Raw genomic sequence first — 25,397 nt, forward strand, 5'->3', positions numbered from 1 at the left:
TATTCGGCAGTTGTTTTGGTTGTGAGGACGAGTAGCGCGTGCATGCATCTTTTCTCAATGAAAGAATTTTATATGATGGACATATTGTTTGTATTTGGAATGGGTTAATGAAGAGTTAAGGATAGCTTTAGGTTGGGTATCTTATATGGGATCTTAGTTTTCCATCTGATTTCCAGCCTTTGCTGTTAACAGAATTGGTTATCTTGATCTGTTTATCTTGTATTCTTCTAACCAGATAACAAGTTTTACCATTTGCATCCTGGTCGCAGATGGCAGCACCTTCCAATGTTTTCTGGGATCCGGAAGGGCATCTCCACACTAATGCCCTTCACTGGGAGGGTTTTCCTCGCTTGCTATGGGAATCCTTGCAGGCTTTCTATTATATAGAACCCCCTCAGTATGACGCCGTTGAACATGTGGAAGACGGAATCCATAGGGCCCATGTTAGGATGAGTATACCTCAGCATCCTTTCCGTTCACAATGGCAGCCTATTGAGATCAGCACGACGGGCTACAGAATTATGGACACCATTGAAGCAGCGGCCCTAGAAGCTATTTATGCTTTTTGCAGTCAACACCCCGAGGAAGTTGTAGGACAACCTATAGGTTTGTTTGCCACAACAGATCCTGGTGAAGCGGAGCGAGACCTTGGAACAATTCCTGAAAGTCATAGACTGGAAGGTCCACCAGAAGAAGTAGTGCAAGGAATGAGGCGTTATACGGGCGTGCAATACCACTATCACATGCTGCTACGCCGTGAGATAGGCCATCTGATTACTGCCGCACGAAGTTTCCACGGGGACGCTGCCAGATACTTCACCCAGGCAGACCAACTTCAAGCAGTGGTACTTGAGAAGAATGGAATAATCGCTACTCAAAACGAGACCATCCATCATCGTGAAGATCAGATCAACGAGAGTGATCACATAATCACTCAGCGGGATACTGTTATTGAATTTCTACAGGCACAAGTTCAAGATCTGATCCTTGCAGTGGATGATGCTCAAGCTCAGATTGAAGAATTGCAGCAGCCCCCGATTCCTCCCGTTGCACCTGCAGCACCTGAAGCTGAAGAGGAAGATCCCGAGGAGATTGAAGGGGTCTCCGAACTTGATTCCGAGCATGGGGATCCTGTCGTCAGTCCCCACCATTCCTCCTCTGGAAGCCAGTCATCAGTGGGCAATTTTGATGACTTTTAGTCATAGTTGACAGCGTGGTGGTTTAGATGTACTAAATGTATAGGATGTAACATAAGTAATGTGTAGAACATCTAGTTATAAAGCCACTTGTTGTATATGTGGCATGTACTTTTAGGTAAAAGTTTGTAACCTTTTGAGTGTGCTGATGTAAGATAGTAGTAATCTAAATCCTGAGTTTGGGTTATCTTGTTCAACATCTGTGTACCTGTTATGAGTAGATTGAATGGAGCCTGTGCATTACATTTCAGCTGGATAAATTGCATCTTATCTGAAATTGGAGCAAGATTATGGTTGATAATGGATATCTTCTTTATTTCAGATGGTTGGAGCTACCCGAGGAACCCCGGAAGGATTCCGGGCAGAACAACCTGGTAGTTCCCAGCAACCACCACCGCCACCTCCAAACCTGGCCGAGGTTATGGCCCGGCAAACCGAGCTTCTAAATCAACTTGTACAAGCTCAGATGGGCCATTTCCAGCAGCAACCTCGAGGCCGAGGTGAACCTCTGTCGGCCAACTATCAGGACTTCCTCAGCACCCAACCTCCTTTATTCCACAAGGCCGATGAGCCTCTGGACGCAGATGCCTGGTTGCGGACTATCGAGTCTAAGTTCGCTTTACTGTCAGCTCCATGTTCAGAGGAGAACAAAGTGCTCTTCGCAGCCCAGCAACTCCGAGGCCATGCATGTCTTTGGTGGGACCAGTTTCATGCAATGCAACCCGCCGAACACGTGGTCATTTGGGATGAGTTTCGGACTGCATTCCGAGCACATCATATACCAGCGGGACTCATTGAGCGAAAGCTCAATGAATTTTTGAGCTTGACCCAAGGTACCCGTACTGTCACACAGTATGCACAGGTTTTCAATCACCTGTGCCAGTATGCGGGATCGCATGCGGACACAGATGCCCGCAAATGTGATCGCTTCCGTCGAGGCTTAAACACCAAGCTCAAAGAATGGCTGAATTTAGTGAAGGCCAATGATTTCACTGAGTTGGTCAATATGGCCATAACTCAAGAAGACTGCATTGCCGCTCATAGAGCTGAAAAGAAACGGAAGGTACCTACAGGGCCTGCAACTTCACAGTCACCGCGGTATCGATTGATTCCGAGCAACGCCCCTCGAGCTCCGCCTCGAGGCAATATATCTGGCAGATGGATAGCCCGACCTCCCCAGCAAGCACAATTCAATCGACCACCCCTGCCCCAAACTCGACAACAACCCCAACAAGGTCTGCGGCCGAGCTTTCCGCCAGCTACTCCAGGAAACAACAATAATCGTTGTTTCAATTGCGGAAGCCCGTCCCACTTCATTAAGGATTGCCCTCAACCTAGGAAATCATTCCAAGGGCAAACATCTAATCCAAACTACAAGGGCAAGGGTAAGAGACAAGTGGTGCAGGTCCGACAAGGGAGGGTGAATCTTACTACACTCTCCGAACTTCCTGAAGGGGCACCAATAATGGCGGGTACATTTTCTATCAACTATCATCCCGTTATTGTTCTTTTTGATACTGGTGCCACCCATAGTTTTATCAGCATGAATTGTGGAACTAAATTAGGCTTGGATATCTATCCTGTTAATGGAGTATATATGATAACAACTCCGGGTGGTAATATCTCCTCAAATCAAGTTTGTAGAAGTGTACCAATTCAAATGGGTAACAATTTGATGAAGGCAGATTTACTCTTACTAGATCTAAAAGGAGTAGATGTTCTTTTAGGAGTAAATTGGATGACTCAACATCGTGTGTCTCTAGATATTCCTTCAAGAACCGTGGAGATAGGTTCCCCGGAAAATGAGCCTACCATTCTTTATCTTCCACAACCAAAATCCTTTAACTCTTGCACCTATGCTGTATCTGGAGTCAAACTAGAAGATATTCCAGTCGTCTGTGAATATCCAGATGTTTTTCCAGATGACTTACCTGGAATGCCTCCAGACAGAGATATCGAGTTCATTATAGAACTTCAACCTGGTACAGCCCCTATTTCTAAGAGACCTTATCGTATGCCTCCTAATGAGTTGGCCGAATTAAAAACTCAACTCCAAGATCTCTTAGATAAAGGTTACATTCGTCCAAGTGCATCACCATGGGGTTGTCCGGCCTTATTTGTGAAAAAGAAAGATAATAGCTTAAGGTTGTGTGTTGATTACCGTCCTCTCAATGCGGTGACTATCAAAAATAAGTACCCTCTACCCCGCATTGATATCCTCTTTGATCAATTAGCCGGAGCCAAGGTGTTCTCTAAAATAGATCTTCGTTCCGGCTACCACCAAATTAAGATTTGGCCCAGTGATGTTCCAAAAACCGCCTTCTCCACTCGGTATGGTCTATACGAGTATCTTGTCATGTCGTTTGGTCTCACTAATGCCCCAGCCTATTTCATGTACCTCATGAATTCTGTTTTCATGCAAGAACTCGACAAGTTTGTCGTGGTCTTCATTGATGACATCTTGATCTATTCTAAAACTCTAGAAGATCATGCTAAACATCTCCATGTCATCCTTCAGCGATTAAGAGACCACCACTTATATGCCAAATTCTCTAAATGTGAGTTTTGGCTAGATACAGTCAAATTCCTAGGCCATACCATTTCTGGGGATGGAATATCTGTCGATCCCAGTAAAGTACAAGAAGTGATGGATTGGAAACCCCCGACATCCGTCCATCAAATTCGCAGTTTTCTCGGTCTAGCTGGCTATTATCGTCGTTTCATTCCTGACTTTTCTAGAATAGCTAAACCTATGACCGAACTATTAAAGAAAGGTGTGAAATTCTCCTGGGATCAAAAATGCGAAGATGCATTCCATCTTCTCAGAAGTCATCTTACGACGGCTCCAGTCTTAGCTCAACCAGATATCTCAAAACCTTTTGACATCTACTGTGATGCATCGGGAACTGGACTTGGTTGTGTACTTATGCAAGACAACCGAGTAATTGCATATGCATCACGAGCACTTAGGGTTCATGAACAAAATTACCCCACCCACGATCTTGAACTCGCAGCTGTTATTCATGCCCTAAAGATCTGGAGACATCATCTAATGGGTACAAAATGCCATATCTACACTGATCATAAAAGCCTCAAGTATATCTTTACCCAGGCAGATTTAAATATGAGGCAAAGGCGCTGGCTAGAACTTATCAAGGATTATGACTTGGAAGTGCATTATCATCCGGGCAAGGCCAATGTCGTTGCAGATGCCCTTAGTCGCAAAGCACATTGTTCTTGTCTATCCATTGAAGCATTCGACGAAACTCTCTGTTGGGAAATGAGTAAACTCAATCTAGAGATCATTCCCCAAGGTGACTTAAACCATATCTCGGTTGAAGCCACACTCAGAGATAGTATTGTTCTAGCACAACAGCGTAATGAAGGGGTCAGAATCATTAAACAAAAGATAACCCAAGGTGAAGGGAAGTATAAATGCTTCCGAGTAAATCCTGAAGGAGTTTTATGGTTCAACGAACGTATTGTTGTACCGAAGAACCATAAACTCCGAAAGCAAATAATGGATGAAGCCCATCTATCTAAATTCTCTATCCACCCTGGCAGTACAAAAATGTATCAGGATCTGAAACAGAACTTTTGGTGGACTCGTATGAGGCGAGAAATAGCCAAATATGTGTCGGAATGTGATATCTGTCAAAGAGTCAAAGCCAGTCATTTGAAGACTGCTGGTATTCTTAAACCTCTACCCATTCCCTCGTGGAAGTGGGAGGATATCAGTATGGACTTTATTGTTGGCTTACCCAACACTTCTCGGAGGCATGACTCTATCTGGGTAATCGTTGATCGATTAACCAAGACGGCACATTTTCTCCCCGTGCATACCACATACAATGCTAAAAGGTATGCTGAGATTTATCTGGATCAGATTATTCGACTCCATGGAGTACCTAAAACGATCATTTCAGATCGTGGAGCACAATTTGTCGCTAGGTTCTGGGAGCAACTTCATGATGCTCTTGGGACTAAATTAATTCGAAGCTCTGCCTACCATCCTCAGACAGATGGGCAAACTGAGCGAATAAATCAGATTCTAGAAGATATGCTCAGAGCTTGTGTACTCCAATTCGACAAAAATTGGGATAAGTACTTGTCGCTAGCAGAATTCTCTTATAACAATAGCTATCAGACAAGTATTAAAATGGCTCCCTTTGAAGCATTATACGGTCGCCGATGCCGGACTCCTTTGAGTTGGTCACAAACCGGCGAGCGTAAAATTTTTGGACCTGATCTAGTTGTAGAAGCAGAAGATAAAGTCAAGCTTATCCAGGACAATCTAAAAACTGCCCAATCTCGACAGAAAAGCTACGCAGATATACGAAGAAGACCATTACAGTTTTACGTTGGAGACTTCGTATATCTTCGAGTATCTCCTATCCGAGGTGTTCAAAGATTCGGTGTAAAGGGGAAACTTGCTCCTCGATACATCGGACCCTTTGAAATCCTTGAAATTTGTGGACCTGTAGCTTATCGTCTCCAACTTCCTTCTCAATTAGCGGCCATCCATAACATCTTCCATGTATCCCAACTCAGAAAGTGTGTTAAAATCCCCACCGAGATCATCGATTCCCAAGCTATCGAAATCGAACCAGATCTGACCTATACAGAACGTCCCATCAGAGTCCTTGACACTAAAGAGAGAAGAACCAGAAGAGAGACCACCAAAATGTACAAGATTCAATGGAACCATCACACAGAGGAAGAGGCAACATGGGAAACCGAATTTTATCTCCAACAAAACTTTCCCAATTTCTTCCAAACCAATCTTCGAGCTTAATCTTTCTGTCCCATCCTGCTTCAGAATCTCGGGACGAGATTCTTTTTAGGGGGGAAGGCTGTGACACTCAGGTAATTAGCTAGGTTATACCTTAGATTTTAAGCATGCTTGTATGTTCAAAGTTTGGCAAAAATGTACTTTATGTATGCAATGTTATGAAAGAAAGGATGTTTATGTAATTAATATTAATTAAAGGTCCTTTTATGCAAAATGGATGGGGAATGAGGGAAAAGTTTAAAAGCATAAGGGTTATTTTGCAAAAAGTAATATCAGTGGTTAAATTTCAAAAATATGTATGAAATTACCATAGGTTGTATGTGTAAAAGTAATTTTACTTAGGGATTTACATAAAATATGAAATTATTACTAAGTCTATGTTATCTCCAAAACTATTGCTCAAATGTAGATGAACCTTAAAGAGAAGTTGTAGAGTTTGAAAAACCATGCACTTTTGATTTTTGGACCATCTTCATTTGAGCATTGGTTTAAAAGTTACAAGCCCTTTACAGTAAGGCCCCTGTCTTTCTCTGAAATTACGGATCAGTCCTTGAGTCAGTTCACCCCTTCTTCCTCCCTGCGTTCTGCCCCCCCCCCTGCTCTGCCTCCCCTGCTTTTCTGCCGCCGGAGTTATGAGCCGCCCTGGCTCACCGCCAGCCATCTCCCCTGCCCTCCCCCATCCACGCGTCGCCTGCTGTTTGGCCACCGCTCTACTCCCCCCCTTGCTGGCGCCCCGCCCGTGTGCCACGACCCTGCGCGCTGTCTGCATTGCTCGCCGGCGCCTCTCCTGCCGCCGCCGCAAAACCCCGCGGCAAGCCCTATCCCCTCCCCTCTCTTCTGCCCTACGGCGCCAGTGAGCTGCCACCACCCCGTTCGGCTATAAAAGGACCGCCCAGGGCACCTTGCGCGCGTACAGAACTGCCGCTCCTCCATTGCCGCCGCCGCGAAGCTCGGGTCGCCGTGGAACTCCCTCCTCCGTTCCTTTCCTCCCCAAATTGACCGCACCGTGAGCTCCCCCGTGCCCTACAGAACCTCCCCAGCCAGTCCTCTCCCACCTCCGCCCACCGGAACTACCCCGCCGCCGTGCGCCTCCGGCCACCGGCTCGGCCCACCGCGGGTAGCCCTCCTCCGACCGCCTTGACCCCCTCCGAGACCACCCACAGGTAGCCCAAGGCCCCCTCGTGCTCCCCCTCTCTTTTCCCCTCACCGCCGGCGACCTCACCGGCCGGAATTTGGCCGGGCAGGAGCTTCCTCACCGCCGGCCATGGCCCTGGGCTTGATTGCTCCCTGCGTTTTCTTTTCAGGGGGTTAACTGTAAAGTGCAGGGACTAGTGTGTAAGAGATACTTGTTATTTCATGTGAGAACCTTTTCTGCCTTGTAAAATTCATAACAATTCACAGAAAAATCTAAAAATAGTGAAACAAACTTTGTTAGAAAGTAGATTTCAAACTCTATGACTCTTGTTAATAGAGTTTAGTCTGAAATAAAATATCTCTACATGTATTTTGAATTTAATGATAAAGGGTAAAATACACTCAATCTTGATATTTCATGTTCTTTTGTTCTTCTTAAAAGTATAATGTGAATGATTGATGAACTCTAGTTAACTTGTGTTAAGTTGCAAACTTAAATTTGATTTAAATTTAACTTCTCTTATTTGAACTTTCAAATTTGAAATATTAAATAAACTTATTATATAACCTCTTCTAAATTAACACCATTATTAGTCTCTAATGTGATACTTTATAATCAAATTTCTATAATCTTTGATTTAAAAGTTTTTAATTTAAATTTGGGTTCATTTCAAATCTAATTTAAATGTTTTAGTTTCTATTACAATAAATTCTACCATATCTTTATAAACAGTATTTCAAATCTAAACCCTCTTTATTCTATGCATGTTTGTGTGCTAATTGGGTGAGTTATAATATTTGAAACGTGAAATTCCAAATTTAAATTTCACCTTATTTACTTTATTGCATCTCATATAGAATCAACGGTACTCGACGACGGGGATTACGAACTGGTCTTAGGGCAAGACCAAGGCTTTCCAGAAGATCCAGCACAAGTCGTCGAAGGGTTAACTGAAGCTCCGAACCCGAGTTCGGAAATCTCTGACTCTCCTGTCCCCACCCCCACCCAAGAAGGCAAGCCCCGGACACATCCCATTATTTTATTTACATTATCATCTATGCCTAGCTATATTATATCTTGCATTAAGTCTAGGAATTGAAGTGAAACCCTAGATGCATGAATCCTAGGAATCCAATGTAATGCTTCCGAGTCCTTATCGGATAGATGCTCCGCTAATAGGACCGGTAGAAGTCGGGTGATTTCCTGTCACTCGCGCGATATAGGAGTTGAATGTTTACATTATTGCAACCACTATAAGGATGACGGACAGGGTCATGTGCTATGTCATGACCTGGAAGTTTACCCTGTCTGTTTCGATGAAAAGTTTTAAGGCCGAAATGTTTGGTAGTGGTGGCTAAGTTTTTGAAAGTACTAGCCACATGCCGCAAAATATGGTAAGCGGTAAGCCTAGTACCCGATTGGCCCGGCAAGTGGACTTGTCTCCACCACTCGACTTTTATTTTATGTTCACACGCACCGACGTGTGGGAGTACGTTCTGCAAGGCAGACAGGAATACGGGTTTTGTAGTCGCGCTACAGACGTATGTCCTGCACATATAGGGTGTGCGTACGGTCCTGCAGTCGCTTGTGGTGGCCCTGATCCACAACCCGGAATATGAGGGAAACGGTTGCTTGGTACACCTTGTTGGTATTCCAGGCGTGTGTGTTAGGTTTACCTTGCAAGGTTAAATTCGATTCGAATCGTCCGCCTCTCACGAGGATTGAGACTGCTTATCCCTTCTGCCACATTGAGTAAAAAGTGTAATTGTTAATGAGATAATCTTGATGAATGATAATCACTACCTGGCTTGCTTAGTGTAGGAGCTAATCTAGAATGGTTACTCAACTAGAAGATGAAAGCTAAAAATTTGAAAGTAGATTATACTCTTTGTTGCTTTTCAGCTGAAAATAAACCCAGAGCCTTTGCAATGCCTTCATGAGTCTAGTTATGGGCTAAGTATACCCAACCCCGGGTAAGCCTTGCTGAGTATTAGAATACTCAGCCTTGCCAATGTTTGTTTCAGGTATAACCTACGAGAACCCCACGGACAACCTTGGGTGGCCAACGTCCGTTCCGTTTGGCTGGTCCGTGGAGTGGGACCCGTCCCCGGCCGGCACTGACCCTCCGGAGTGACACCAGGCCCTGGGCTAAGCTTGGCGTCCGTCTTCGCGACGTGTGTAGTCGCGTAAAACTTTTTCTTCCGCTGTGAGTTTAGACAAGCTGTTATGCTTGTCAGTTTGAACATGGTTGTATAAATTTACTTCTCTTGAACTCGTTTTGTAATAATATATATATATGGCTGTAAATTAAAGTTGATGAGCTATTCTGTGATGTGAACTCGCCATCGTGCGAGGTAAACCTGCTTCGATCCTGCTGAACCGTGGTTGAATCGGGCGGAGACCCGACAGATCAAAGGATTGTTCCGTTTGAAGTGCGTTAAGCTGATTGCAGTTGTACGGCGATCAATAGCGCACTTGAGCCGGAATAATTCGAGCGGTTCTGCCACACTGCGGGATACGTGGCATCGACTACTTATTTTGTGAATATATTCGAAAAGTAAGTAAGGAAGATTCAAGACTATTGTGACGCTCAGCCTGATTCTTTGATTCAACCTAAGGCTCGGGGGCTACTCCATATGGAGTGCGATTTTTCATTGCACACCATACCAAAGAAGTAATTCGGGGCATGAGCACCTCATAGCTTCGATGCGGCCAAGGAAGTACTCGAAGAACTTTAAGACGGAGCTTCAAAAGAAGCTGAAGACTACTTCGGAAGTACTCGAGGAGCCTGCAGTACTCAGTTACGAAGAGCTCGGGAGCTTGTCAGACCCGAGACTGTGTACATAATGTAGTTCATACAGGATTAGAGGATAGGACATGTCCTATACCTTATCTGTGCTGTACTCTACTCGCATGCGAAGTAGGACTAGCCGATGCAGAAGGAAGCTACTCGAGTTGTACTCGAGTATGGTTTATAGGCTAGTGTCGGACTAGGATTCATATAAACCTGTCCTCCCGGATATATAAGGGCGGGCAGGGACCCCCTCAAAACATCAACACCCAAGGCAATATAAACCACCATAGAGGACGTAGGGTATTACGCACATCACGGTTCGAACCTATCTAAACCTTGTGTTGCTTGCACCTTCGAGTTCCTGATCTCGGCGTCACCCTACCTAAAACTTATCACCTCGGGTATACCTCTCGGTGGGCAGGCGGTAAAACACCGACAGCTCCATGAACTACTTCAACAACCCGTACAACTACTTCCTATTGCTTCAACATCTCGTATGACTACTTCCGACTACTTCAACAACTCGTACGACTATTTCTTGTCTGACCACAACAAGGTGCTGCGTCACCTATTTCGGGCCAAGTCGGCCTTGTATCATGTCGGGTCTTAAGCCCAGGTTGAGGACGCCCCCACCTGGTCGCCCTCAACCCTAGGACATTTCCCCCCTTCGGTATAAACTCAGTAGCAGCTGCCACATTAAGGTTTAGGTTTTGTTTAGTTCTACTTTTCCATCGAGAAATAGATCTCTTTAATTGTAACTGTGGCATTGAGTCCTTTTGCTGTGAATCAGGGCCCCATTCTTGTTCTACACCACTGTGGTAATTAGTCCTTTTATGATCAGAGATTGAACCCCTTCTTCTTCTTTGCTTCATATACATCTACAATTTCAGATTGCGTGTTTACCCTTTCTTGCTTGTGTTCTTTGATTCGCTTGCAGGGAAAGCCTTCTTGGTGAGGTCAATCAAGTTGTGCTTGGTTGATAACCAACGGAGCAGTGGTATAACGGTTGCTGGATTCGAATCGTGACTGATTAGAAACCTGGATTGCCAACGTCGTGACTCCACCAATCAAATTTGTCATACCTATCGGAAGATCGGGCCAGTGCTACATCAACAAGGATCAAGGAGGTCTGTAGTCTACTAATTATAACATGGAGATCACAACCACTCAACAAACAAGTTAGGAGGAGTCTGACTTTTGTCTCACTCAGGATATGATGGGAGATATGAACATGAAAGCTGCAGAAAGGAAAAGCTTTGAAGAAGGGGAACTCAAGGAAAAAGAAGTGGGTGGTCTGGTGCAAGAACCAAGTCTGGAGGAGGATGGGGAGGGTTTGGAAGAAGGGGAGTTCAAAGAAAGAGAAGAAGGAGAACTAAGTTAGGAACCGAGCCTGGAGGCTCTTCCACCTGACAAGATACAGGTCCATACTATAGATGGGGTAATTTTAATGGACAAGGAGAAATGGCCTGATCTTTCCTTGAGGGACTTGTCAGGAAAATTCATCCCTAAGGTGTAGATGGAGGGAGTGGAGAAGGCAACTCCTACTAAGGGGCTGGATATACCATTTCAGTTTGAGGGTACTGACATCCAAGATGAAGGAGAGGAGGGGTTGCTATGCTCTAGAACTTCAAGAAAGGGAGGCATGAAGAGGAAGAATATGTTTGTAGTGGCATCAAGAAAGAGTTCCATGCTTCAGCAAAAGGGGGATCAAAATCTGAGGGAGAAGACACAAGGTGGTGTTCCTGCTGGAGGGGATCCAGGTATGCATAATGATCTGATTAACTCCTTTGCTGTTTTAAATTTTGTTGATGATGATAATCTAGAACAAATAGCTTTGGATTGTGACATAAATCTTGGGGGGGCTAGTAATGAAATGAAGGGTCTCTTAGCTCTATGAAACTTGAAGAATTGGCAAGAGAAGCTATCGCTGAGGAAAATTATAAGGTTCATTTAGAGGAGTATATTGTGAACAGCCATGTGTTGGAGTCTGAAAATTTGGATATCACCGTATTTCAAACAATAAGAGGGGTTTTTCTATGGGCATGGGGAAAAAAAACAAGCAGAAGAACAACTCAAAGTTGAGTAGGGAGCTTAAACGAATTAGTTTACAATGAAGTTTCTCTTTTGGAATATCAGAGGTATGGCACTACAACAAAACATGCATGTAGGGACACTATTTTTGGCTTCTAGAGACATTTTACGTTGTCTCTACGTAATTGTAGTGTCATTTTTCACTATGTCATAGAGGTGCCACTACAACTAGTGTCTCTCTGATAGAAGAGACACTTTATTAATTGTCTCTATATTCTATAAGACAACTTGTAATGACACACTATCATGTCTCTACCCTCTAGGTGCACTAATAAATATTAAAAAATATGATAATACTTGTATGATGGAGCTTTGGAGTCTCGAACTTAAGACCTCACACCATATTGCATAATCCTCAACTTGCTTCTCATATATTGCATGCCACGCGTCTTTGGATCCTTTATGCAAAACCTTAAGGATTTGGATTCAAGGCTCATGGCTGCAGGGACACGTGTCATCAACGACTTATTTTTCAAATCTTTTGGAAGATAATGATAGAAGACTCAAGACTAAATTGACCCTCAGCCTGATTCTTCGAGTGAACCTAAGGCTCGGGGGCTACTCCATATGGAGTGCGAGTTTAATCGCACCCCATATAAAAGAAGACTTGACAACTACTCGGGGCATGAGCACCTCACAACCTCGATGTAGCCAAGGAAGTACTCGAAAGACACATTCAGGATAGAGTTCGGTAGTACTTGAAGACGCCTTCAGAAGTACTCGGAAGCTTGCAATACTAAACTATGAAGAGCTCGGGGACTTGTCAGACCCGGGCCCACAGGACTGTGCACATAGCGTACATATCCTAGGATAGGGGATGGGACATGTCTCATGCCCTACATCTATTATAACTACTCAACCAATAGTAGAACTAGTCGGAACAAAAGAAAACAACCCGAAAAGTACTCGGGTAGGACTCCTAGGCTCGTATCCAACTTAACCCTATCCTCCAAACTATATAAGGGCGGGCAGGGACCCCCTCCAAACAAGAGATCACCCCGATCAACACCTAAGGCAATACAAACCACACACAGGACGTAGGGTATTACGCTCTAAGCGGCCCGAACCTGTCTAAACTTTGTATTCCTTGCACCTTCGAGTTCCTGATCTCAGCGACACCCTACCTACAAACTCACCACCTCGGGAGTATCCCTCGGTGGGCGTGGCGGTAAAACACCGACAGTGATTGAAACCACCAGGGGGCTTCCTGAGAGGCCCGACCATATCGAGACCCTAGGGGCCTGATCTGGCAAGTGGGTCTGCCGATCATAGAAGTGACACCCCTTGCACGTGCGGACGACCTCCTCCACATCGCAGTGCCGTCGGCTAGTAGAAACCTTAGCGGAAGGCCTTGCCGACCAGCGATCGCGGGGTCGCGTGGTGTTCATAGACGCCAGCATGGATCTCTAGGAGGAGTTCCTTGCCCTGATGGGTTGGGATGCATTTCATCAGCATTCCCACCGCCAATGGGCTATGCTTGTAAAGCTCGCCGTTGCGGCGATGCACATCTTGGCACGTCGGGTGATCCTTCGCGCCTGAGTTCGGTCGGTCGGGAGGATCTCGTCAAGGAGGTAGGCCAGCAGGGGTACCCTCCAGTTAGAGTCGGTTGTCAGCACAGTGGTCACTGAGGTTGTGACCTCCACCGCGAGGCATTTGGGGCCCCCAAGCCCTTGGTCGGGAGGCACAAGAGTGGGGCCCCCGGGTACCGGGTCGGTCAGCCCCTGAGCTGGATCTGGCTTGACGCGGATCGAGGGTGCATGGAGGTTGTTGACGAAGACCCCATTGGGAGCGGGATCCTGCTAGGCCGCCATCTTGGCAAGTGTATAAGCATTGTTGTTGTCCCTCCAGGGAATGTGATGCAGCTCGATTCCTCAGAACTTGGTAGTTGGACTCCTTCATGACCTAGTCTACCACCAGCTTGGAGTCAACGTAGGCGTAGAGTCAGGTTGCTCCGAGCTCAATGGCGATGTGAAGGCTGTTGATGAGGCCCGCGTATTCGGCGATGTTGTTCGAGGCTGGGAATTTGAAGCGTCCTGTGACGCCCTGAAAATTTATCAAATCAAACTACGCGCTAAAATCTTTCGATCAAAAACCTAGTCGTCGTCAAAGCCCATCCAAACCCTAACCCTAACCCTCTCCGTTTTCCCTGCCACCCTGACAACCGACACGAACATGACCGCCGCCCCATTCCGCACCGCTTGGTGGCTTGTCGCCCACGCGTGACCATCCGCCGCGATCGGCGCCGACGCAATCCCCCCCTCTCTTTTCTCCTCGCGCAGCGTGCGAATGTCGCACGCGCGTGGCCGACCAGCCGCGGTCGCTGCCGTGAAAATCGCCGACGCGCGTCACCTTTCCTTCTCCCTTTCTTTTTCACCATTCCTTCTTTTCTCTTTCTTCTTCTCCTCTTTTCCATTTTCCTCCTATTTTCTTTTCCCTCTTCTTTTCCTTTTCTCCCCTTTTCTTTTCTTCCCTTTTTCCTTTTCCTTTCTTTCTTTCTTCTCTTTTTTCCCCCTCCTCCCTTCTCCCTCTCCTTCCTTTCTCCTGCCGCGTGCCCGAGCACCGCCACGCGTGGCCGTGCACCGTGCTATGCCGCCCGTCGCACGCACCACGCCCCTGGCCCGCGCTTCGCCGCGCCGTGCGCGCACGCGCGCGCGCTCCCCCGCGCGTGGCCGCGCCGCCCACCGCGCCACCCGTCGCCACCGCCGCGCGCGCTGCCGCTCCCCCTGCCCCTGTGCCGCACAGCACCCGACCCTCCCCCACGTGCGACGCCCGGCACCCTCGCCGCCACGCCGCGTCACGACGGCCGCGAGCGGCCAAACACCATTAATGGCCGCCCGCGGAGCCGCCGGCCACCACCTCCCCACCGCCTCTAGCCGCTTATAAAAGGGCCCCCACCTCGCCTCCGAGCTCGGCACCCGCACACGGCCTCCCGCCCCAAGCCGTAGTGCCGCCGTCGCACACCGCACTGCTGCCGCCTGCTGCCCGCCGTCGACCGGCCTCCACACGCCGGCCCGGCCTGAGGTGAGGCCGGGAACCGATTCCCCTCGTTTCCCCCTCCCTTTTCCCCCACCCCCGGGCCGCCACCGAGCCCCGGGCCGCCGGATTGGGCCGCCGCCACCGCCCCTGTTCCCCTCCTCTATTTCGGTCACGAGGGGGAGAGGAGGAAGAGAGGGCTTTTTGCCCAGAGCCCCCCCTTCCTTGTTTTTCCAAAGGAACCCCCCCTACTTACTCCCTTTTGCAAAAGAAGCCCTACTCTTTCCGTTATTTCAAACCAAACCCCCCATTACATAAACCTGGATATACTTGACATCCTTTAGCAAACCCTGAGTATTTCTAGGATTCGCAAATAGGCCCTTACTCCCTCCGGATAATTACGAATAAGCCCTTAGACCCCTGTTTAACCCCTGAACCCTCTTTAGCTCGTCATTTTATGCGCCAAACGAGCTCCGATCGACCCGAAACTTTACCACGCCCTTTCTAGTATAGTTCCAACCATGCCATTAAGAAACCACCCAAAAATATTACCCCTATCTCTATAACTAAATTATTTCCGATTTAAGCTCGACGATAAAAACTTTTAGTTCTTTCGCTTGATTGTGTGCCTGTTTATTTGCGTCGTAGGACACGGAGTGAATGAGGAAGGTTCCGACTATGATCAAGTGAACGAGGACCAGTTCTGCGACCCCGAGCCCGAGGGATAGTGTTTCGATCAGGACCTACCGCAAGGGTTTGATGATGGCAAGTTCAATCCCCCCCTTTGATGCATGTTTCTGTCCTAGTTTTTATAAACACAACCCAGTGGCCTATTTTATAAAATTTCATGGTTTTGCTTGCTGAAAACCTGGTAGGATAGCCACCCTCATCTGTGATAACTATACCCTGACCACTTGATTTTATAAAGAAAATGTGTGTGTGTGGGAAGGGATAAAATGTGGTTTTGAAAGATGAGTCAGACGGGATGGATGGCATTTCTGCGTGAATTGCCGTTGGTGTGCTCGTACCTGTTTGGTTGAGCGAGGAAGGGAGATATCCATCTTGTCACCCCTAAGGACCGAGTTGATGTGTCATCTCACCTAGCTTCCTGTCGTGCAAACCGCTTGACCGTTGTATGGGCAACGGCTTAGCATAAATCCCACTAGTTAGTCTGATAGCCATCAGGAGAGCTGAGAGCAACGGGTGATCAAGGAGAAGGGATAAGCTCTGTGTGACTTATGCCCCGGTTAAACCTCGGAGATAGGTCGAATGACCCCTTGATGGATCCCGTGGTGGCTAGTCAGGTCTAGCTAAGGTGGGTAATGGCTTTGCTGGGATCTGCACCGACACTAAGGTGATCGTGCTGTGGTACCCCACCTGTGGGTAAAGTTACACACCTCTGCAGAGTTAAAATCTATTCGAATAGCCGTGCCCACGGTATTGGGCAAGTTATGGTGTGGTCACATAACTAGTGTTTCTCTCTGGGAATGGTTGGATTAGTGTGGGTTGTTTGGAAAGCGTCCGGCAGTTGTGCCGTGTGCTACGGCGGACGGGGAGTCCGGTAGCAGCTTAAAACTTGGATCCTGTTTGGATCAACATCATGTGCTCCTTGGTACTAGAAAACTTGTTTTGAAAATGTTTTTAAACGAACCGTTGCATACAACCGAGTTTTCCGCAAATGAACCATAACCTTATCCTTGGATTGTCCTGTGCATTGATTTCTGTCATACCCCCTCCGTGGGTGTGATTGGACTTGCTGAGTACGTTTGTACTCACCCCATTCTTACTTATTACAGCAGAAGACCCAGACTACATCCCCGAAGACGTCGAGTAAGGTTTCGTCCTGCACCCAGTCTTGCCTGTGGTTAGGGCCACCGCCGGAGTTCCGCATGGCGCAAGACTCTGATGACCCTCTTTTCGTAGCTAGTATAGTAGTGTGGGTTTTAGTTGTAATCCTCGCGATAGTGGCGCTTCACTGCCCATTACCGCGTAGAGTTGTACGGTGATGTACCATCTGATGTAATAAAAGTGTTCTCAGCCTCATGGGACTGATAAAGCATCACTTTTAAGTCTTCCCCGATGGGGGGACGCTTCAGGTGGTATCAGAGCCGTAGGCTGGCCGTAGGACGTGACCCTAGAGGCGAGACCCTTTTTCCAGACCCTAGGACTTGTTCTGACTTAGTTCTTTACCTGCACAAACACTCACCACTGGTTTTTGCCCTGTTCCAGATGGCTGATAATGGATGGGTTGACGGAATCTGCCATGCAGAGCCCGGCCTTCCTAAGCTATTAATACTCAGCCTAGAACGCATCAGAGTTATGGAACCACCAGAGTATGCCTACCGAGAGTACACCTCCAAGGGCACCCTTCGGTGCGACATGATGGTCTTTGTAGGAAAAAGCAACCGCTACCCTGACGTGGACCCCTGGTTTTTCTCCACCTCTGGCTTTCGCTTCCCTGACACCTACCGAAAGGCCGCCCGTAAAGCCCTGCGACGACTGCGTGTGATCTACAAGCACCACCTTCAGCGGACTCCTATGGGATTTTTCCCACCTACTGAAGGAAGAGGACGCACTTGGATTGCCCAGATGAGAGGACTCGGAGGAGAAGAACAAGACCTAGAGGATACGGTCTCCCACCTATCCACCTACCTTACCGGCTTGGATGAACTCTATGCGAACAGGCGGCACAACTGAAGCAGCTAATCCATAGGGCAGAAAAAGCAACCCAGGAACTGGAAGAACAACAGTTAAGAGCCGCACGCGCCGAGTATTCCTTAGCCGCCCTCCAAGCCCAGATGCAAGAGTACGAAAACCGCAGAGGAATAGGTGGATGGATAGAGGAAGAGGAGGAACCCGAGGAAACCCATTGGGATAAAGGTACTCAGACCGAGGATGAGGTGATGGATCGATGCCTCCCAATAAAGAAGCGCCCTATCAGAATCGGGGAAGAATCCCCATGATAGGAGTAGCACTCCAAGCTAGAACCCTACCCTAATGACCACGTATCCATGGAAATTGTACCCCCATGTTGCAATAATAAATGTTATCTACTTCCTTTTGTACCTGTGCTAGATTGTTTACCCTGTCCTTGTTTCAGATGGCTGAGGAAGGATGGACCCAGGGCGATTGCCAAGCAGCACCTGGCTTTCCCAGCCTTTTGATCAACGCCCTGGAAAGCCTTGGCGTTACGGAACGCCCAAGGTACTACAACAGAGAGGACGAACACCATGGTACCCTCCACTGCAGGGTGATCCTGGTCATCGCCAGGAGCAACCGCTACCCCGACATCCAGCCGTGGCGAGTGACTGCCACAGGGTTTAGGCACCAGGACACCTACCCCTTGACCGTCAGAAAAGCGCTCCGTTATTTATGCTGGATTTTTGAAGGACACCTCGCCGCCACACCAGTGAGGTTCTTCCCGCCGGCCATTAGAACTCCAGTTTGGGAAGCACGCATGAGAAGTCTGGAACGATGCCGCCTTGAAGAAGGTCCTCTGTACCAAGTGGCTACTTATCTAGCCGCCTTGGACCAACTCTTTGATGAGCAAGCCAACTTTCTGAGAGAACAGACCCATCGAGCCGAGCAAGCAGAGCTCGCAGTGAGACTGCAGCAGATCCAAGCCGCCCAAGCCGAGGCAAGGGCCGCAGCCGCAGTCAGCAGCGAAGCAGTTGCCCAAGAGAGCCTCAGGCAGGCCCGGGACCGGCGTATGCAAGAATGGACCCAAAGTGGAACACCAGTTCCGGCAATTGGAGAAGACCATGTTTTACTCGGGACACCCGTCATAGGGTGGGGACCGCTCTTTGGAGACACACAAGCCCCACCTGAGAACCCTGAAAGTTCTGCTGCCGCCGTTAAAAGAGATGCTGCAGCGCAACCCTTGACAGATGGGAATCCAGAGAACGGCGAACAAGGATTACTCCCACCCCCCGCCCTAGGAGAAGGCATGCCCCGCGAGTAAAGTAACCGACGCCACCCTAGTGATGTACCCCCAGCCCCTTTTGTTTAAGTCGTGCCCTTAGGCATGACCCTGGACGAGTAGTACGAGACCTAGTCTTACCCCCAAGCTGTACCCCCTTGCAGTAATGAAGTTGTTTGTGCTTGCTGTTTGTAATGTTGTGTGCTGGTTTGTTGTGTGCTGCTTGTTTATGCGATTACTGGCAGGAGGTAGATTCTGCCTTATATACGAATTAAACAACTTAAACATCACACAATCGTAACTCCACTCTACCCAATCAACAGATGGCTCCCTGAAGCGTCGCGAGGGCCTCCCATAGCCGGAACCCCGCAGCCGCTGGTGCTGAAGCGCAGCCTGTTGGACAAAATCTTCCTCAGGGAGAACAGGAAGTAAGCCAGAACCGAGGAGAGAATCAAGGAGGAGAGCAACTACCACCACCCCCACCCCTCGGGGACCTGGCACAAATAATCCACAACCAGACCCTCATACTGGAAACACTGGCCAACGCCCTCGTTAACCGGCAGCCACGAGGGCAGAACATGAATGACAAGCTGACAGCTTTTCTGAGGACCAAGCCGCCCACCTTTGCCGGATCCTGCAACCCTTTGGATGCAGATGACTGGTTACGAGTAATTCAGAGGAAACTCGAACCGTTTGAATGCCAGGACCAAGACAAAGTCCTTCTGGCAGCCCACCAACTCACCGGAACAGCATTAGCCTGGTGGGAAAATTATTGTGCCGTAGCTGAGGATGCCTCTACCATCACTTGGGAAGAATTCGTGAAGGAGTTCCGCCGTTATCACATCCCTTCGGCCACCATGAAGCGCAAGGCGGATGAATTCCGCGCACTGCGGCAAGGAAGCATGACGGTGGAAGAGTACACCCACCGGTTCATAGAGTTGGCCCGATATGCACCGGAGGAAGTGAACGACGATGACAAGAAACAAGACATGTTCAAGAAGGGACTGAACCCAGAACTCCGGACCTTGCTTACCCCTCAGATCTATCCTGACTTCAATACCCTGATGATCAAGGCTATCCTTACGGAAAGGGCCAAAACCGAAGAGAGGAAGGATAACAAACGCAAATTCCTGGAGAGTAAGGCTCGCCAACAGGACCGTTCCCAAAAGCCGAGGAACTTTAGCTACACTGCACCAAGATCTCAGGCCCCAATGCAGTATAGGACTCAGTCCCAAGTGACAGGACCACGGGCCCCTGACACGCAGCTTGAGAGCCAAAATACCATGAGGGCCCCGCAGAGCAACGCAAGCCTGGTCGCCTCCGACAACAACAATGTTAGGGCCTGTTTCAACTGCCGTGAGATAGGGCATTTCATTGCCAATTGCCCTTACGCCAAGAATAAGCCGGCTACATCAGCCTTTTCCAACATGGTGAATGGACCCAGACCAGCCCTGACCGGTGCCAACCGAGTGCCCCTCCGCAACAACGACAACAGCCAACAGATGAAGCAGCCCCAGCAATCGTTTGGACGAGCCCGCGTCAATCACATCGACGCGCAGGAGGCTCAAGAAGCTCAGGGTGTAGTGCTCGGTGAGTACCTAGTCAACTCAGCTCTGGCAACAGTATTATTTGATTCTGGAGCATCGCACTCGTTCATATCCTCAAGTTTTGTGGAAGAACACAAAATACCTTCAGTACTACTAAAAACACCCCTATTAACCCGGACGCCTGGAGGCGACATCAAATGCCAACTAGGTTGTCCACGGGTAAGGATCAATCTAAGTGGGGTAGAATTTCTAGCAGACTTGGTAGTACTTAAGTCTAGGGGAATAGACGTGATCCTTGGAATTGGATTGGTTAAGCCAACACCATGGCCTCATCGGCTGTACTGACAGAGTGGTACGCCTAACAAACCCCGAAGGAGTACAAGTAATCTGCCATACCCGGGAAAGTGAGTTTAACCCAATGGTGTTTAGCATGGAAGCCCCTTAGAAGGAGTCCCGGTAGTAAACGAATACCCAGATGTCTTCCCCGAAGAACTTCCCGGCATGCCACCGGACAGGGATATAGAGTTCGTCATTGACCTTATCCCTGGGACCTCCCCTATAGCCAAGAGACCCTATAGGATGGCGGCCTCTGAGTTGACGGAGTTAAAGAAGCAACTAGAAGAACTGCAATGGATTGGCTTCATCAGACCAAACTCGTCGCCATGGGGAGCCCCAGTTCTGTTTGTCAAGAAGAAAGATGGGAGTATGAGGTTGTGTGTAGATTACCGGGCCCTGAATGAGGTTACCATTAAGAATAAGTACCCCCTCCCCAGGATCAATGACCTTTTCGATCAGCTAAAAGGAGCCAAGTACTTTTCCAAGATCGACCTGAGGTCAGGATATTTTCAGCTCAAGATTAGAGAGAGTGACATCCCTAAGACAGCTTTTGTCACCCGTTACGGGCAGTTTGAGTTCACCGTAATGTCCTTCGGACTAACCAATGCCCCTGCCTATTTTATGAACCTCATGAACAAAGTATTCATGGATGAGCTAGATAATTTTGTCGTAGTCTTTATTGACGACATACTTGTCTACTCCAAGAGTATTCAGGAACACGAGCAACACCTGCGGGTAGTATTGGAGAAGCTGAGAATACATAGGATATATGCCAAGTTTAGCAAGTGTGAATTCTGGCTGGAGAGAGTGGCTTTCCTTGGTCACATTCTGACCGCGGAAGGCGTAGCAGTGGACCCAGAGAAGGTCGAAGCAGTTTCCAACTGGCAGCGGCCGACTAATGTTAGTGAAATCAGAAGTTTTCTTGGATTGGCTAGGTACTATCGGAGATTTATTGAGGGGTTCTCCAAGATAGCCCGACCCATGACGGAACTTCTTAAGAAGGAGAAAAAGTTCGTTTGGATGGAATCCTGTGAAAGAAGTTTTCAAGAATTGAAGCAAAGGTTGACAACCGCCCCAGTTCTGACCCTGCCGGACATTCATCGGGATTTTTTCATTTATTGTGACGCTTCCCGACAAGGATTAGGATGTGTGCTGATGCAAGATGGGAAAGTCGTTGCATATGCCTCCCGCCAACTCAGGACTCATGAGCAGAACTATCCGACCCATGATTTGGAATTTGCAGCCGTAGTGCATGCCCTTAAGATTTGGAGACACTACTTGATTGGAAATAAGTGTGAGATTTACACCGACCATAAGAGTCTGAAGTATATCTTCACCCAGCCGGATTTGAACTTAAGGCAGAGAAGATGGTTGGAGTTGGTTAAGGACTATAATTTGGAAATCCATTATCACCCCAGAAAAGCGAACGTGGTAGTCGATGCCTTAAGCCGGAAATCCTATGGACCCAAAGATGACCATCTGCGCGAGGAAATGGCACGATTAAATGTGCACATTGTTCCTTGAGGTTCAAGCCATGTACTGAACATCCAATCAACCCTAGAGGATGGAATTAGAGAGGCTCAATGCTTGGATCAGGAATTAATAAAGATCTGCAAACAAACTGGAGAAAACAAAGCACCGGGTTTTAGAGTGGACGATAAGGGAACGCTGTGGTACGAGAATAGGATTTGTGTACCCCAGAATGGAGACTTCCGGCGGACGATCATGGATGAAGCCCATAACTCGGCCTACTCCATCCACCCAGGATCCACCAAAATGTATATGGACATAAGGCAAAAATATTGGTGGAATGGAATGAAGGCGGATATTGCACGATTTGTGGCCCATTGTGATACTTGTCAAAGGATCAAGGCCGAACATCAAAAGCCGGCAGGATTATTGCAACCTCTACCCATTCCGGTTTGGAAATGGGATGAGATAGGAATGGACTTTGTAGTGGGTCTACCTAGAACACAGAAGGGATACGATTCCATATGGGTAATAGTGGACCGACTCACTAAATCGGCTCATTTCATACCCGTACGAACTAATTACGGTGGAGAGAAGCTGGCAAAGCTTTATATGGAAAACATAGTAAAGTTACATGGAGTGCCTAGCAGAATTGTCTCAGATAGAGGAACCCAATTCACCTCTAGGTTTTGGAAAAGCTTGCATCAAGCCATGGGCACCAAGCTGGATTTCAGCTCTGCATACCACCCGCAGACGGATGGTCAAACCGAAAGGGTAAATCAGATTATGGAAGATATGCTGAGAGCATGCATACTGACCTATGGAAAGGATTGGAAACAAAGTCTGCCTTATGCAGAATTCTCGTACAACAATAGTTACCAAGCCAGCTTGGGAATGTCACCATTTGAAGCTCTCTATGGAAGGAAGTGCAGAACTCCACTAATGTGGTCAAAAGTTGGAGAACGTGCCCTAGTGGGACCCGCACTTATAAAAGAAGCAGAAGAAAAAGTAGCGGAGATCCGCGAGAAATTGAAAGCAGCTCAGTCCCGACAAAAGAGCTACGCAGACAAGAAAAGGCGAGAAATAAGTTTCGACCCAGGAGATTTTGCTTATCTCAAGGTCTCGCCTATTCGAGGGACGCGAAGATTTCAAGTACAAGGAAAATTGGCCCCTCGATACGTTGGACCGTATCGGGTTCTAAAGAGAGTCGGAGCAGTGGCATACCGACTGGAGTTACCAAGAGAAATGTCGGATATACACCCAGTGTTTCATGTCTCACAATTAAGAAGGTGTTTGAGAGTGCCCGAGTAAGAACACGTGCCGGTGGAAACAATAGATCTGCAGCCGGATCTGCGATACCAGGAAGTACCGGTCAAAATTCTAGACACTATCACTAGGTGGACAAGAAACTCCGAAGTACGGATATGCAGAGTTCAATGGAGCAGACACGGAGTAGAGGAAGCAACTTGGGAATGCGAGGAGGCTCTAAAGAAGGAGTTTCCCCACCTATTTAGGAGCCAGCCAAATCTCAAGGACGAGATTCATGTAAGTGGGGTAGGTTTGTGACGCCCTGAAAATTTATCAAATCAAACTATGCGCTAAAATCTTTCAATCAAAAACCTAGTCGTCGTCAAAGCCCATCCAAACCCTAACCCTAACCTTCTCCGTTTTCCCCGCCACCCTGACAACCGACACGAACATGACCGCCGTCCCATTCCGCACCGCTCGGTGGCCTGTCACCCACGCGTGACCATCCGCCGCGATCGGCGCCGACGCAATCCCCCCTCTCTTTTCTCCTCGCGCAGCGTGCGAATGTCGCACGCGCGTGGCCGACCAGCCGTGGTCGCCGCCGCGAAAATCTCCGACGCACGTCACCTTTCCTTCTCCCTTTCTTTTTCACCATTCCTTCTTTTCTCTTTCTTCTTCTCCTCTTTTCCATTTTCCTCCTTTTTTTTCCCTCTTCTTTTCCTTTTCTCCCCTTTTCTTTTCTTTCCTTTTTCCTTTTCCTTTCTTTCTTTATTCTCTTTTTTTCCCCTCCTCCCTTCTCCCTCTCCTTCCTTTCCCCTGCCGCGTGCCCGAGCACCGCCCCGGCCGTGCGCCTGCGCTGCCCCGGCCGTGCCGCGACGCACGCGCACGCGCACCGCGTGGCCGTGCGCCGCGCCGTGCCGCCCGTCGCATGCACCACGCCCCTGGCCCGCGCTTCGCCGCGCCGTGCGTGCACGCGCGCGCGCTCCCCCGCGCGTGGCCGCGCCGCCCGCTGCGCCACCCGTCGCCACCACCGCGCGCGCTGCCGCTCCCCCTGCCCCTGTGCCGCACAGCACCCGACCCTCCCCCACGTGCGACGCCCGGCGCCCTCGCCGCCACGCCGCGTCACGACGGCCGCGAGCGGCCAAACACCATTAATGGCCACCCGCGGAGCCGCCGGCCACCACCTCCCCACCGCCTCTAGCCGCCTATAAAAGGGCCCCCACCCCGCCTCCGAGCTCGGCACCCGCACACGACCTCCCGCCCCAAGCCGTAGCGCCGCCGCCGCACACCGCACTGCCGCCGCCCGCTGCCCGCCGTCGACCGGCCTCCACACGCCGCCCCGGCCCGAGGTGAGGCCGGGAACCGATTCCCCTCGTTTCCCCCTCCCTTTTCCCCCACCCCCGGGCCGCCACCGAGCCCCGGGCCGCTGCCACCGCCCTTGTTCCCCTCCTCTATTTCGGTCACTAGGGGGAGAGGAGGAAGAGAGGGCTTTTTGCCCAGAGCCCCCCCTTCCCTGTTTTTCCAAAGGAACCCCCCCCCCCTACTTACTCCCTTTTGCAAAAGAAGCCCTACTCTTTCCGTTATTTCAAACCAAACCCCCCATTACATAAACCTGGATATACTTGACATCCTTTAGCAAACCCTGAGTATTTCTAGGATTCGCAAATAGGCCCTTACTTCCTCCGGATAATTACGAATAAGCCCTTAGACCCCTGTTTAACCCCTGAACCCTCTTTAGCTCGTCATTTTATGCGCCAAACGAGCTCCGATCGACCCGAAACTTTACCACGCCCTTTCTAGTATAGTTCCAACCATGCCATTAAGAAACCACCCAAAAATATTACCCCTATCTCCATAACTAAATTATTTCCGATTTAAGCTCGACGATAAAAACTT

Source organism: Panicum hallii, chromosome 2 (genome assembly GCF_002211085.1).
Source record: "Panicum hallii strain FIL2 chromosome 2, PHallii_v3.1, whole genome shotgun sequence".
In the NCBI taxonomy this organism is placed as follows: domain Eukaryota; kingdom Viridiplantae; phylum Streptophyta; class Magnoliopsida; order Poales; family Poaceae; genus Panicum; species Panicum hallii.